Source organism: Liolophura sinensis, chromosome 8, assembly GCF_032854445.1.
Source record: "Liolophura sinensis isolate JHLJ2023 chromosome 8, CUHK_Ljap_v2, whole genome shotgun sequence".
NCBI lineage: Eukaryota > Metazoa > Mollusca > Polyplacophora > Chitonida > Chitonidae > Liolophura > Liolophura sinensis.
The window spans coordinates 12,664,750-12,682,654 of NC_088302.1; positions in this window are offsets into that span (position 1 = coordinate 12,664,750).

Below are 17,905 nucleotides of genomic sequence, written 5' to 3' on the forward strand. Positions count from 1 at the left end.
TTAACACAAACATGGGAGCAGATTTATAACCTCTGCCCACATACAGAGAAGAAAGTAGCTGAAGAATTTAGGCAGAAAAACGGAGAGGGGCTTGGATACCACCGCAAGTGCTATCAACGTTTTACATGCAGAAAGCGCATTGAACAGGGTAAAGAGCACAAGGACAACGGTCATCTCAGACCACTGTGACTGAAATTAGTGAACATGAAAGCGAAGAACTATCTGTAGGAGCTCGTCCTATTCTCCGGTCGCAGTTACCGTCATCCTCATCAGTTAGACGGTCAGTTCATGTCCTACCGGAGATAAGGTTTCATAAAGCCACACACAACGTATAAATAAACTACCTACATGTACATGTGCAGGATATTATGTAAATATACACATACAGTTGTAATAAAGCTACACAACTACTTTTGAATAAACTACCTACGAGTAGGTGTGCCGGCTATATAAATATATACATAAACTGTCAACAAAGCAAATTATCATCTGAACCCTCACACACACAGTTCGATGTGTGTCTGTATTTTAGTTCACAAATCTAGGTATCGCTACAACCGTTAGTTAAAGCAGAATTTCTTTGCAACAAGTATTGCTACATAGTAGCAGTTTGACTACAATAAAAATATCACAATGTGGTAGATTCTCTTGAAGCGTTCTGTTTTTGACCGTGCAGAGAAAGCATGTTAGTTAATGCTAATTCTTCAATCGCATAACTCAGTGCATCAGTTCTAGTGCTTTTGAACAGTTTATGAAGGACTATACAGAGTACACAGTCATGGGGCCCAATGAGAATGCCATGTATGGATTATGGACATCATATCTTCAGATGGTTGAACAACTTTTGTTGTTTTTGAGAGCAACAAGAACTGGGAACTGGAATCTTCACCTGTCGGCAGTCCAGAATATGCTTCCGTGGTTTTTCGCACATGGTAGAATCAACTACTCCAGGTATCTTCACGTTTACTACATGGAAATGAGAGCCCTTCCACAAGCCAATCCATCCATTCATACTAAGCTTATAGATGAGGAATTTGCAGTGAAACGCCAAGATCACCATGGCTTTGACATGACAGCTTGTGATCAAATTATAGAACAAACATTTAACAGGAACTGCAACACAGGGTGGCTTGACCAGTATTACATTAATCAAGGGTGCTGTGCATCGATTGATTCTCAGCCAACCGTCCAGAGCTGCTATCACAAATGCCTGCTTTAGAATGTCCTCAGATACATGTAGGTCCTTGGCAACTTCTCGTAGAGAATCCAACAATTCGAGAGTGCAGAAAGATGAGCAAACCGTACAGGATGTTATGGAGACAATCACACAATTTACATACCCATTCTCCACACAAGAAGGTGATGAACTGGTAAACAAATGCTCTTGAAAGGTGGCTCTTGTTGATATTAAAGAAAACATACGGAGTCAGCCTACAAACACGGTGAAGAAGCATTTAATGTTTTCATCACAGAGCGTTTCCTCGATGGGAAGAAGGACATATTTGAAAAGCTTGTTCTGCCACGTTTTCTAACTTTCTATCACATCGACCAGAAAACGAAGTCAAAGATTGAGCTCTTATATTCATCAGCAAAAGAAGACCGTTAATTACCAACTCGAACGTTGATTGTAGCACAGGAGAAAGGGCTTGACTTAAAAGACGTTTTAAGGTATGCTTTAAGTTCCTCTCCCTCAGCCTTGGCAATCTTTTATGGAAGTATGGCACACACTAACAAGGCAGCTCTGATGCACGAGGTAGTAAGGAATATGTAGATATTCCAACGTCTTCAAACAACGTTCTCATTATTTATGCAATGACATACATACAACAACAGCGACATGTTCCTGAGACATTTGGACTGTTTGACTTTGTAGCTGATCGGTACCATTCCAAACCAACCAAACTCTATGAGAGGGAAAAAAGATCATCAAAAGGGACAGGCACAAATAAGAATTACCAGATCAGATCAGAAGATGCCAAAACAAATCTCTAAATTCCTTGCATGTGGCTGATCAACTTTCAGATGTTAAAGTTTACGCAACTGCAGGAGACACCTGTTTCAGATTCTACGTATCTACCTCCAGAACTGTTTGAAGTTCAGGAAATCATGCAGTTGAAATCTGACCAAGAAGAAGCTGATGCAAGAATGTTTCTGCATGATTACCACAGGGAGTCACAGGGAGACTCTGACATTGCCATTTATACTGTCGACACACTTGTGTTTATTCTTGCATTATATGTATCAACTCTTCTAAAGAATCGCACTCTCCTTCAGCTGCTCTCTGTATCTCGCTACAAAAACTGCAAGAGTACTTGGAAATAATGTGGTAGATGCTTTGATTGGGCTCCATCCATTCACCGGATGTGACACTGTCAGCGACTTTCAGGGTAAAGGTAAAATCAAAGCCTTAATGCTGATCATGAAATTCCCCACTTACACAAAGGCCTGTTCAGACCTAGGGAAAGTATGGCTAGTTTTTGATTCCTTGCAGAAGACGTTGGCAAAGGTTGTGTGTGAGCTGTATGGCTGGGTTGACTCGAACTCCATGAACACTGCACGTCACAACGTCTTCAGATGTGGGCAGGTCACTGATTGTAAATTGCCACCAAATGGAGACAGTCTATATTTACATGTTATGAGGGCAAATTACCAAACAAGTGTACAGATCTTTTTTGCTACAAAACAGCAGTGCTCTTGGTCCGACAGGTCATGGCTGGAAGATAACAGACTCCAACATCAGTATCTGTTGGTCGACTATGCCCGTAGCATCAGACCAGATTCGTAAGAATGTCAAACGTGGCTGTCAGAAGAGTTCTTGCGATTCTCATAAACACTCATGTAAGAAGGCTGGTATGGACTGTACGGATATGTGTCAATGTAGCGGATGCCAAAATCGTCAGAACTTTGATCTGCAGGAAGACAGTGACAGTGATAACTCCGCTGATTAGAACTCTTATTATTGCTGTCTTAAAAATACTGTTTATAAATTGTGTGACTGGTAGCATTTCAGTTCACAATAACTGACTACACTGCTTTTTTGTTGAATGTAGAATAACAGATGAAGTCTTCCGCCTTTATGAACATTCTTGCATTTACTTGACACGTTACTTTGAAACTAAGATCTTCTGTTTTTCAGCTATGGGTTTTTCCGGTACTAGTAATTAAGTTTTTGACAGTAAATTTTCTGTGTAGGGAAATTGATTGTGGCCATATGCCATTTTCCATATCTATCACTGGCTTGGATTAATGACAGCTAGGAGAGGGTCGTGGCCGCATGGTTAACGTGCTCGCCTTTAAATCACAATACCACATGAGACGTGGTTTCAATCCCATTCTCGGACAGGGAGCTTTCAAGAAGGGTGGTCTGTTGTGGGTGGTCTTACGTGCAGCCGTTCGTTGGACATACGCTGCTTTCCACCACTGTGACATACGCTAGTGTGTCAGATGTGGGAGAGTTCGTCAGTTACTTGCCAAAGGTCGACGGTTTACCATAAGTAAAAGATTCTTGAGTATGATGTTAAGCAACAATCAAAAAAATAAAAAGAGAAATGACAGCTAATGCTGTGAACTTTCTCTTACATGCTGAAAGCAACTATTTCATGATGTCATGAACGTCAATGATGCATTTATAATTCTTCAACAAACATATGTCCAGACAGGTGTAATTTACAAAATATATCGAAACTTAACCTGTACAGTTACTCAAGGGCTGTTATGTTTATAAACCATATGTTTCTAGGTACATGGCAGGTGAGATTCATGAAGTATTTGATTGGTGCACCGTTCAGTCCTGAGAAAAAAAAACAACTCCTCCTTGAATGCCTGGTTTTCATTAATAAACAAATATTTTCAGTCGAACATTGGTGAATGTAGACTTCAAATTTCTAAGCACTTTGACAGATTCGGCCCATGGCCTACATGTTAACAATTTATTTCGCCTTTATCCAGTCCGAGTGCGCAGACTCGTCAAACCTAGTACTTTAGGACGGACTTTATCATTTCTTTCTGTCTAGCGTGGGGAGGCTGGCCAAATAATGGGTGGCCAGGTGTCAGTATACTGTGTACTGGATGATGCAGCATAGCGTTACAGCGTACAATCTTGACTTTCGCATTAGTCTGGTGCCAGGAGACTTTTAGCCCGCGTAGATGGTCATTTGTTTCTATGAATACAGCGTGTGTTTGATTTATTGATTTACTAAATTTTTACATTCACGACAACAGTCACCTTTGTGGGCTCAGGACACTGGATTGCACGGGAATGAACCATCCACATTTGGTAATTTACTGACGAACTTTTTCATGTACTTCATTGTGGTTAGGGACAAGGGTTGCTACCCTATTATTCTCACTAAGGCCGGTGAATGGCCAGGATTGAATCAATCTTTTGTGGGTTCTAGCCATTGAAAGACAACCAAACGCAGGTGCAGTGATGAACATCGTGCACAAGTACAGGCAATTGCTGAATCACTGACATTCATTACAGGAGTATTCATCATGGCTGTTAGAAAGTGATAGATTGTCTTACAAGCAATCGGAATGATTCAGGCTGTTCTCAGTCTATTTTCATAGTTGCAATAGTTTGCAAGATTTTTTTCCCCCAACAGCACCGAGGAGCCTCTCACCAATATGGTCGTTGTGAGTCAAGTCCAGCTCAGGCTGGCTTCCTCTCCGGCCGTACGTGGGAAGGTCTGCCAACAACCTGCGGATGGCCGCGGGTTTTCACTGGACTCTGCCCGGTTTCCTCACACCATAATGCTGGTCGCCGTCGTATAAGTGAAATATTCTTGCGTTCGGCGAGAAACACCAATCAAATAAACAATTAAATAAAATAAATTTTCCAGCAGGTGGGTTGGAAATTCTATTACCATTTTTATTGGCTCTGAATGTTGCTGTACAGGTTTTTAAGTAGTATATTACTTGATGTCCGACGTAGAAAATGGAATAAGTTAATTTGTATGTAATGTTTTAATGCAATGTTTTAATAAGGTATACGGAGTAAAACTGCCCGGAAACAACATTTCGATTGCAGATGTACCGACTCAACAGAGTACTCTCTCGTGGAATAGCAGATTGTATACGTTAAGCGGCCAGAGCTTTATCTCTCAGCTGATAACGCTTTTCAAAATTGCTGTGAAGTCCGTATGTCAACAGGACTTCAAACACAAACTCACCGCTCTGGAAGAACAGCGTTTCGATGTGTGCATAAACAGCGGCTTAGTTACACACACACACTAATGTTTTGAGTACAGGTCTCGTCAGTCCCCCAGGGTATGGTTTTCTTTGCTACTGCAGAAAGATTAGCTGGTTCCTCCAATACAAAGGTGACCCCAAGTATGATTTTCCGGGAGTTTAGTCCAAGCGGAATGTCACAGATATTGGTAAAAGAAATCGATTAGCGCAAATGGAATAAAATTGTTGTTGTTAATTTAGAAATGCCCAAAACAATATCGTCGTCGATTTTTGCACGCGTAACGATTCAAATCGGTATTAAAATTCCTTAAACTTATTATAAATATTGAAAAATTATTTCACAATTTAGGCTCATTTTAGCACTATAAATAGTACAGCTGTGAGTCTGACATTTACTAAAACGAACTAATATGAGCTGTTTTTTGTAAATACAGACAATTTGATTGGTGAATATGGACCTTTTCCGGGTATAATATCTTTTAATTATCTTTAAAGATTGGAAGCTGGCAGATGAATTAATTTACTTCGACATTATCAGCAAGTGCAACTAGTGTCTACCGGCGACAAATGATTTCTTCCATGCATGGTTATACCATCGACACTTGAATGGTTAAAGTTTCATTGATTAGAGTGAGAAAACGAACCGCTGCACCTATCATCGACAAATTATGGCACCGTAAATTAATGGAGCAATGATTTACTGTACCAGCGATGGCTGTAATAGTCTAAATAGTGGTCATCGAGCGTGAAGGAGAGTTCCGTCAGAAATATTCTTTATTACCAAAGGAAAATGGCGAAATGAAAACACATTGTCAATCTTGCCTAATACCGCTGAGTGACATAAGATTTATGGAAATGTAGATAAAGTATATGGAATGTGTATATCGTCTGTGTGGACATCTGCTCCGGACTCGATCAAGGCATATTTTGCTACATCAATAAAACTATGAGGTAAGCTGACAAGCGACCGGAATTCACTCGTTACGTGAGACCCTTTGCCAGCTATCACACTGTCTTCGCTGCTATGGTTTCATTCCCTTTGCCGACACAGTGTTATTCAACCAATAAACCAGCTAATCATTTATTCAACCAACCAACCAACCAATCCATCAAACCAGGCGTAACAATAACGCTAAATCTAATCATGCAAGATCACTTGTCTTCGCCTTAACAGGCAACCTGAACGAGTTTATTACAGCTGTAAATAATAATATAGCTGTAACTTAATTGTTTTATTCCGAAACACCAATCTAGAAGAGCGTTTTATGTATAGTACATTGCACCAGTGAAATAGTCTATTTGCTGTAGTTTCGCTGTCAGCATTTGCGCACGCTTTGTGTATCAATAAATGACAGGGCGAGTATTGCATGTCAATGCATGTCGTAACACAGCACGCGATATAATGCTCCCTTAACACATCATACATAATGCTTCAGTAGAAGACCAATCCATATCTCACAGTACACTCACAACGTACCCTTGCAGACTGTCTCCTTTCTATTATGCCCGTTTTCATTCCGCACCGAATGTCAAACTACTTATTTATTTATTTATTTTTTTTTTATATGGTGTTTTATGTCGTATTCAAGAATATTTGACTTGTATGACGGCCACCAGCATTATGGTGGGAGGAAACCGAGCAGAGCCTTGGGGAACCCACGACCATCCTTAGTTTTTTTGGTAGATCTTTCCACGCACGATCGGAGAGGAGACCAGCACGATCAGGAATTGAACTCACGCTACTTAGAAAAAAAACTGAACAATTTTGACTTTAATGGACAGTTGGAATAAAACTGTATTTTAGGTAAATTGACAAGGAGCCATTTTTCATCGCTTAAGAGCGACAATTTCTCATCTATCAGTTTAACTCACACTACTTAGAACAAAAATTTCGACGATTTTCACCTTTAATTAACATATATTTTGTATCAATGTGAGTAAGGGATGTCGTATATAGCGAGGTATATCTCCGTTATTTCCCAATATTTTTCTCGACATCTCGTTTACCCGTGCCAGTAAATTATGGGGGAAAATCTACTAGGAACGCTATTCGTTCAACGTCCTCTTTGGGTTCGGAGCAGATGCTCACCACTAACAGGGGAAATTGAAATGGTGGTCAATCCGTCTTCGAAAGCAGACTGTTCTTTTTAGAAATTTCTATTACTCCCAGGCTTCTCCTAAAACCAATCCTTATCACCTCCTACTCCTCCTTTATGAACATCATTGACTCGACAGGGGTTATGATGTCTATAAACACTGACCTATGGTCGCTTCATTTAATTTCATGACTTAAGCTGTGGAGAAACATTGTAAAGTAGTTTAATTTTGCGGCTTGTTGCGTTTATATTAAGAGATTGTTTCAGAGATATCAGTCAAACTCAGTTCAGTAAAGACCCTCCAGTGACCGGGTAATCGGGTCGCTTTACAAAGAAAAACAGGTACTTGTCATTAACTCTCACAGGATGGTCACAATACAAATTTGGTGGACTGATAATCCGGGCAAAACTAGGTCTAATCAATAATTAAAATACTCCTCAACCTTAAATGGTTTAGCTAAACTCCAATTGATACACCGCCAACAAAGTTTATCTTTGGGCAGTAGTGGCCTGAGAGATAACAAGAAATCATGTTTTCGTATTGTTATATTGTCATTTAGACGGAAAATTTCTATTCTAACGTCACTAATGTTAAATGTTCCTAGCTTTTTCTCACTGAGAATAGGCCAGTATCTGTGGGCGCCGATTCTTATGCCCTACTCACCTGATATTTACGTCTGTCGCCATTCTTACAACCAGCCTCATAGCCACGCTTCAGCAGGTCCATTTTTACCATTGTTGAAGGGTTAATGAAAGAAGACAACATGGCGTCAGCTGTGAACAGTTTTGTTAGATACCCCGCTTTACCCTCCCGGACATTTAACCTCTGCTCTAAAGCAACACAGAAAACAACTCAAATCAACTTAATTCATTTAAACATAAAAGGTGGAATTAATCTGTGTGAGTGATCTTTAAATTGTGTCCTACCCCGAAACTAAAACTTAACCAATATGTTAAGTAATCCGGTTTGTAATATGTTGAATAAATTAGTGTAAGGGTGTTGCAGAGTAAAGATGAGAAACAACTGGCTTGTTTAACTCTGAGATCAGCGACTAGCCTTACACAAGATCAAAGAAACACGAATAAGCTTGAATAAGTTTAATATATATATATTTGAGCAAAACAATATATATATATATATATATATATATATATATATATACAGCGTCCAAATTCGGATGGAATATTCCTGCTTCCAAAGGCGATTCAGTCCACGAAAATGTAGAGTCCACAGTTAAGTTGAACCCCTCAATCTACGGATGACAGTCCGATAAGTGGTTTATTCCCCAACTGGCTGTGAATGGGTAACCTCTTAGGGCGGATGAGTTGACAGAGATGTGGATGTAAGTTTCCTCGGAAATATACACAAAGTCACTTTCTGGGTAAACTGGGATGAAATGTATCTAATGGCACAAAGAGACAATGAGAGACACAAGCTCAAAAATAACGTCTCCAAAAATAACAAATAGCGAAACACAAGCTCACAAAGTGTTCTGTACAGAAAATGGAGTACAAATGTCGGATGGCGTGAAAGCCGGTATCTGCAAACCCAGCAAAATCCTTCTCAGTGAATGACAGTAAATATGACTGCTTTCAAATGGACTTGAGTAAATAACTGCTCACAAGTGGGCAAGTGACTGCCCTTAACTAACTGCGAGCTTCTCAACTCCGTCGATTATATTTATGGACTAATGTACAAGAAAATTATGTATGGTTTACAACGCTAATTCATGTTTCCAGAATGTATATAATATACCCTAAGTACAATGACACTAAACGCACGAACACCGAAACCTCGAGAACGTTGGACTGAATTACAGTGCAGACTATAATATAAACAAATCGGAAAATTTAGACCAGACAATGACTCAGGGAGAAATAAAAAAATATAATACAATGTTTAAAGAAGGAGTTCGTAACACGTGGACTAACATGATGGTCAGCGTGTAAAACCAAGCGGCGCCTTATACGAAAACTTCATGTCATTATACACCGTAGTGGTCATTCAGATGCAACAAATAGCTTTTAGCTGGATAAAGAAACTTGCAATTCCATAACCAAACATGTGGTCCTAATACTTTGGGGCTATAATTGTACACACATTGTGTATTTGATCAAGAAATTAGGACATAGAATAAAGAAAACCAATTCACCTTGTGTGATTCATTTCCAATGTCCCAGACAGCCAAAGCTGGATTCCAGCAACCAGTCCAACAAAACAAGGGCTGGTACATCTAGTGAGTGAACCAGTGAATGCATGAAATAAACATTACGACCTAATGATTAGACTAAGGCAGTTTAAGTTCAGAAAGCTTATGGCATTGAGCCCAGGTAAGTGCTCGGCGCTCATCAACAATGTAATCAGCAATGAGGTAAATTCAGCTCTCCTGGGCGTCCGCAGATAGGCCGAACATTTTCTTGTCACACAGTTATTGCCACTGTGGAAAGTAATTGTCGCAACAATACTTTCACACATTTTAAACGTTTGTTGTGACGTCACGGTATGGTCTAAGCAGTTGATTATTTCACAAGAATCCGCACTTGGCACTTTGTGTTCTGAGTGGTGATGGGTGACGAGTGTGTCTTCGTTTGGTGTAGGTGGAACGGGATTCGGTCTGTCAGCTACCTGCGGATGGTCGTGGGTTTCCCCTGGGCTCTGTCCGATTTCCACTCACCATAATGCTGGCCACCGTTGTATAAGTGAAATATTCTTGAGAACGGCGTAAAAAGCCAATCAAATAAATAAAATAAATACAGATCCAGTGTATGCTCATGTAACTTATCTAGAGTGCAATTGACCGGACTTCTCGGGACTAAAAGCTCTAATGCTGTTGCACTTCAAGTAACACCGTCACGAATGATCAACCATGGTACGTATTGTTTTCAAGTATGAAAGTAAATGCGTCTCAGCCGTCACAAAAGAACATTCGTTGACGCTAATTATGATGTAACGGTTTTCTTTTTATTTGTTTGAAATGACACCGCGCGATTCTTGAAAATGAATCGATAGTTGCTTCATTAGTACAAATACGTTGAAGAAGAAGAAACTCAGAATCAACTATTGCTCGTTGTTTCTCCATTGCAGAATCGCTATTTTATCAAAACGACTCAAGTGAAAGTTATTTTATGAAACCGAGGTGTGACAATGAATCAAAAGCTTCCTGTAATCTGAGCGGAGCAGACATTGCGCATTTCCGCTGAAGCTGAAGAGTCAGTCTGTCCTTGACACAAAACCAGCGCAGCATTAATGGCTTCCATGGTAGTATGCCATCGCCTGCCAAACACACATACCGGCAATATCCGAGAGTTCTCCTATTTGGTGGATAGTGCATTGTTCTCAGACGACATCCTGGTGGCATGGAAATGAGAAACAGACTACCTGTTGAACAACCCAATCAAAAAGCACTACCAGGTAGTCTCCATGGAAGCGCTTGATGATGGGTAATTTCGAGTTTCAATAACCCGTGAGACACACTTAAAATAACAAAACTCTACAACGTTGTGAACTGGCTGACTTTTTCCTCACGTGGGTGACAGATTTGTCTCCAGTTTTTGTTGACATTATGACATTTCAGGATGAAGAATCTGTTGTGAGAAAATGATGTTGTATTCCACAGCTTTATACTCACGATTGTCAAACGCTGGCAGATAGTTTGTATCTACAAAGCGTACAAGAACACGCTTTGATTGGTGCCTATCGGGATGGAGCTTGGCCAAGTAATGGGCGGTCTTGCGTCTTACTTAACAATGTTTCAGTCACATGACGACAGAGGAATCTTTAGAGTGCATGTAATGTGCCTCCTTGTTGCAGGACGAATTTCCACCGATCTTTTATCTTGTGCTGCTTCACTAAAACCGCTTACAGAAGGCAAGTAAGCTGCCCCGCCCGAGCCATTATACTGATCGGCCGCTGTACCAACTGTGCTAGCGGGGCCGGTAGGAGATATTGAGGTCGCACAGGTAGTTACTTGTTTATTTGAACAGCGTGTGATTTATAAATTAATTATTTATTTATTAACTCGTTTGTTAAACGTCATACTTAAGATATTTCCTTTTTAAGATAACGGTCACTGTCAGGGCTCTCGACACAGGAATGTCCGTAATTAACCATCGACCTGTGGTAAATAACTGACGAACTTTTTCGTGTACTTCAGCTTTTTGGAAATTAGTTAGTCTTCAACGAATGATTACAATCACACAAGCATTGTCAGTAACTAATGCCCTTAAAGTCAAAAACAGGTGCGGTTTTGAACACCGTGCAAAAGTACAGGTAACCACTGAATCACCGACATTCATCACAGGAGTATTCATCATGACTCCGTTCATCGTGATGTTAGATGATAGATTGTCTTACACGTTATCAGAGTGACTGAGATCGTCTTAAATCTTTGTTCATACTTGCAATAGTTTGAAAGATTTTTTTTTAACAGCTGGATTCGAAATTTTGCTACCTTTTCTTAATGACTCTGAATGTCGCTGCACAGGTTTTGAATTCGTGTATGACGTAGAAATTGGATGAGGTTGATTTTTATTTAATAGCAATGTTATAACAGCGTACACGGAGTAAAGCTTCCCAGAAACAACATTTCCAATACAGATGTGCGGACACACCGGAATACTTTCTCATGGAATACGATATTGTATGGGATAAGCGGACAGAGTTTATCTCTCAACCGGGAACGCTTCTCAGTATTGCTGTCAATTCCGTATGTCAACAGGACTTCAAACACAAACTCACCGCTGTGGAGGAAGAATGTCTTGGCGTGGGGATAAACAGCTGCTTAATGATTTCAGGAGACTCATGTTTTGAGTACAGGTTTCGTCAGTCCCCCAGTGTATGGTTTTCTTTGCTACTGCAGAAGGATTAGCTGTTTCCTCCAATATTGTTCTAGCGCCAAGTACGACTTTCTATGAGCTTACATGTTGAGAGATGTATCAGGGAATTTCGATAAAAAATAGATAAGCGCAAAATATTGCAATAAAATTTTTGCTATTAATTTAGGAAGGCTAAAAAGTCACCGTCGTTTGTACGCGCGTTTACCTTCAAAATCGGCATTAAAATTCCTTAAATTTATAACAAATAATGAAGAACATTTTCACACTTTAGACTCATTTTAACACTATAAATAGTGTGGCTACATGTCTTATATTCACTAAAAGCATTGATTTGAGCTGTTTTTGGTAAACACAGAAAATTTAATTTGCGAACATGGACATTTTTGACCAAACTTTCCGGTATAGTGCCTAAGTTTTAAAAATTGAAATTACTCAGTTGAATTAATTTAATATGCCCTTATCAGCAAGTGCTCTTAGTTTTTACCTGCGACAATTGACCTTTCAAGGCTTGGATGTACCACGAACACTTGAATGGTTCTGATTTTAACTGATCAAAGTAATTGATTAAAGCGAGAAATTGAATCGTTCTATCTATCGTGGACAAATCAAGGCATCCGTAAATTAATGGAGCAATGAATTACTGCACCAGCGATGGCTGTGGTGTTCTAAGTAGTTATCGTCGACAGTTACAAGAAACTTTAGTCAGACATATTTACTATTACTGAAGAAACAAATGACGAAACGAATACAGCTTGGCTAATAGCGCTGGCTGACGTAGCACTTGATGGAAAAGTAAATATAGTAAGTAGAATGTGCATGCTGTCTGTGTGGACTTACACTGTTGTTATCGACCAACGCATATTTTGGGTCATCAAATATAAGTAGAACAAAACTGTGAGGTAAACTGGTAAACGAATGAAGTTCACCGTTACGTAAGACCATTTGCCAAATATCACACTGTGAATTATCGTGAATTTTTGTTTCTTCATGATAAACACGAAGCAGCGAGTCGGCTACTCACGCCTGAGCTCTTTTCGACTGAAGAAATGTCTTCTGATATTGTTACGTACATTCTCTTTCTTTTGTTTACCGTGATGAGAATTGTTGATCCGAACCAAAATGAGAGGACAGTCTGCGAATGGCATTGTTCAGAATTGAATTCCTCTAGAGCCGGTTTCAAAGATATGTGTTCAAACATTGTTGCCTTCATAATTGGCTTATGTATCAGTCATTAATATTTGGCTGTAAAGGAGACCCTAACATTCCCAATGAATCCTTATGAACCTAAGATCAGTCATTAATATTTGGCTGTAGAGGAGACCCTAACATTCTTAATGAATCCTTATGAACCTAAGTTGGATTTTTTTTCTGAAACCTTGGGCAAAAAAAAAAAAAGACGAAACACAAATTACGGATAAGCTTTCTTTCATGTTGGTACTATCTTGTGTAGCAAATGCATTGCTACACACTAAAAAGCCTTCCATGCAAGAAGCCCGTCAGAAAAAAAGTCCGCCACAAAAAAATAATCTGTGGGTCTGTAATTTGTGGGTCTCACCAATGGTCCAAAGCTTTAATGATGTTCTCTTATCTAACAATCAAGTGCATAATTCACGCATAGGATGATATTCAATTACGACCGGGTTATAAATGTCATTCAAGGACGACCTAAGCATCAGTCCCAAATAGAGGGTAACTCATCAGAGAACACACAGGGCGTTCTTATCGTTACACTGTTTATTTATATTTTTTTTCATTTTCTCTTCTGGTCCAAGAGAACAGTTTCGTCAATCACTTTTTAATAATTTATATATTTTGATGACAGTAGTTCATTTGTTTGTCTTTTTCCAGAAAATCTGCCTCAGATTTGTTCTGTTATATACCAAAGGATTCATGATTTCACATAAACTTGTACACGTACTACGTATACTTATAGCTATATAATGCGTTAAACGTAAAAATTTTGTCATATGTAATGTATGGATAGCTGAATAACCCTCTCCAATACCACCAATGTTGGAAACTGGAAACCTGTAGAAGTCTATTGCATCCTTTCACAAAACCATGTTGTCATCAGACTGGATGGGATAAATTCACTTTTGAACATCATTTCCCAGTGGGTCATGTCCTGACGTGATTCCGTCTAACAAACCGATCTAAATGAGCAAACGTATGCGAAGCCTCAGAATCATGCTGTTTGGTCATAAAATGTACACAGTTTTGAACTCAATACGTAATGCCATTGACGTGAAGATGCCATTGACGTAAACCAGCCACACAAGCAAGAATCTTTCCGTGCGAACAAAGATGCACGAAGCCGAGAATGTAATAAATGTTTACAAACCTTTATCATGTGTTTGTATGCACCTTTGAGTTTCAGGGAAGGGGTTGATTTAGGAACTTTCCGTTGATTTTGATGGATGGTAGCACAGAAGGTTTAGAGTTTTACGCTCTGCTCAGAGCTAACCAGTTAGCCACGCTACAACTGGTTGAGGTTTAAGATTTTCATGTGTTGACGAGTGCGGTTAACAAGGCGTGAGTTTTGGAATGCCGTTTCTTAATTAGCCACTGAGAATCAGCATGTCTCTAGGTTTTTCATTGATTAAACGTTGAATGTTTTTCCCTTTTGCGAAAATAACAGCAATGTTTTTATTTCTACATACTGTAGATATTCCCAACATGTATAAAAAGCAAGCGAAACATTTATATTTTGTTCCTGGGGCCAATTCCCCGCCTTGGCACTGAATCAGTGACGTTCATGACAGAAGTATTCATCATAACTGTTACAAAGTGATAGATCGTCTTGTACACGCTTGAACTGGACGATTTTTGAACCTTTTCAAAGTTTGCAAGAATTTTTTCAACAGATGGATTGGAAATTTCATTACCATTTATTGATGACTCCTAATGTCACTCTTCAGGTTTCAATTAGTGTACTGCGTGACGACGAATATAGAAATTGTATTACCTTGTTTTGTATTTAATAAACATGTTGCAAAGACGATGGAAATGGCGTGTCTGTAAGCAATGATATAATGTGTGGAGTTTGTTGGTGAGTACAAGTGCACGGCATACGAAGTAAACCTTTTCCGAAACAACATTTCCAATACAGATGTGTGAAGACTCTGGAGCCTTTGCTGACGGAATACGAGGGTGTACATGTATGTGGGTTAGGCGGGCGGAGCTTTATCTCTCAACAGGGAACGCTGTCAATTCCGTATGTCAACAGAACCTCAATCAGAAACTCGCCGCCCAGGGGGAAGAATGTCTTGACCCAGAGATTAACAACTGCTTAGTGGTTAACGACATCAATGTTTTCAGTAGGTGTTTCGTCTGTCCCCCAGTGTTTGGTTTTCTTTGCTATATACAGCTGAAGAACTGACAATGGAAAGGAGTCCAAGAGGCTGTACGGTAGATTATTAAGGAAAAAATTCAAATACTATCGACTTTTTGCTATTATTTTCGAACTGCTCCCCCCCCCCCGCACAATCCGACACCACCAAAAATAAACGTTTCCAAAAATATCAGGTTTTAATTTAAATTGATACATCGGGTTGCATTCTAACCTTTTCAAAGTTTATAGTCATTTTAACACTATAAATAGTACGAGTCATATGTTTACTGAGAGGTAAGAAAGGGCTATTCTTTATACACGGAATTTGACAAGTGTTCAGCCAGCTTTAAACCTTTTTAAGATTCAACACACCATTATCAGGAAGGGCAACGGGAAGTAGGGTAGAAACAGTCATTGAAGTGAAAACACATCGTCAAATCTGGCTGGTAACGCTAGTTTACTATTTATTTTATTCATTTGTTTTGTTCTGTTTGATTGATGTTTTATGTCGTACTCAAGAACATTTCACTTACACAACGACGGCCAGCATTATGGTGGGACGAAACCGGACAAAAGCCTGGGGAAACCCACGACCATCCGCAGGTTGTAGGCAGACCCTTCCACGTACGGTCGGAGAGAAAGTCAGCGACCACATACTTCATGCCTTTTAAAGCTTTGTTAATTAAAGGATAAATGCCATGAACGTGGATAGTTTTCCGTCGACGTCAGATTTGTTCTCAGGCATCGTTGTAACAAAATCAACTAAAGACGTAACTAGTTTTGGCCCCCAGCTTTGTTCAAAATGTTCCACACGAAGTAACAAGAACGTTGCACGATCCAACGGTACCAGTAAATAGGCCCATACATACACTAGCATTCCTATCATTGTATTATACATTTAGCAGCAGAATGGCATAAAAAAAAGATATTACAAAACGCGTTCTGGCGTAAACACAGAAGGGAAAGAGCGCGAGAAAATGTGACTTAGTTTCCTGATGAATTGTGTTTGAACTCCCTTAGCAACGCTTCAGTTTACCACATCTTCAGCGCGTGGCCTAAGCCTTGGGTTTGGCGTTTGACATAACAGCGTGAACTGACCTTCGATAGGTTCTTTCATTTCTACCACGACTGTTTGATATGGGACTGTTTGATATGGGACTGTTTGATATGTGACTTGTTTGATATGGGACTCTTTGATATGTCACGAACTTTTCGCTCGCCATGATGTTGAAGTCAGTGAGGTGCGTGGTTTCTAACCACGAGACAAGTGGGATGCGGGTGCAATACCGACCTTGAACAGGAAATTTGTAGGCTCTATCACTGCCCGCTGTCCTGCAAGCGAAAAATGAAAAGATTGCATGGAGTTTAACAGCAATTGAATCAAACATTTTTGTGCCACCGGCCGCTTACGCTGATTTTAACTGGCACGCATCTTCTTAGGCGTTCTTTTAGCCCTTGTGGCCAAAAGAAGAACAGCAAAACATATTTTGAAAAACAAGTAGATTTAAATGGAAATCTTTATACATGAAAGGAAAAGTGATAATGTACTTATGTCTACATATCAGTTTTTCAGTGCTTTTTCCATGTGACATGCAGTACCACATAAGCAGCCCTGGCTTTCCTCTAGATAGCTCGATAACGTGTATCCTGCCATTTACCATCCGACGGACGGCTTACATATCCGAAAGTACTAAGTATCTGATGTAACTTGAAAGGGTCTTCTCATGACAGATTTAAATCAGTGGCCATCAAGTCTCTATAGGCGCGTTCACACCACAGAGTGCTCTAAAACCTTATAGGCTGCTTATTGGTTTCATTGTGGCGCGAGGGGACGAAAGAATGTGTATCATGTGACCTTAAGCCACATCGAAATTACTAACGTCATGTGCTTGAATCTGTGCGTGTTCTATTTAAAACGTTTTAACGTTCTCGGTACCAGTATAATTTCCGCTTATGTTTTGAGCAAACGGCCACCCAATAGGCCTGCAGTAGAAGCTTGTAAGGAATTACTTCCTGGCCTAAATATTTCACCGACGCCAAACACCTATGCGTCTTTCATTGGCTATTCTTTCCGTTAGACCACACCATTCCTTTGGGTTATCAAATTCGCAGTAGTTCTATGTGGGAAGACAACATTGATTGTTGCTTGGAATGGTGTTCTTCGTCTTCCACTTGCATCGCTGCAAGTTACCGTCGTCTTTTCTTTTCTTTTTCGTAGTAAAGAGAATTTCTGACCTGTACGAGTGAGTGAGTGAGTGCTTGGGGTTTAACGTCGTACTCAACAATTTTTCACCCATATGACGACGAGACCTGTACGAAAAAGGGATCAAAATCTTGGATTAACTTTGACCACAGTTGAACACCATTAGGCTACTATTGAATGTAAATGGAATAAATACGTTCTGAAAATATTACTTTGGGGATACTATTCTTCTTGTTCTTCGTAGAGGGG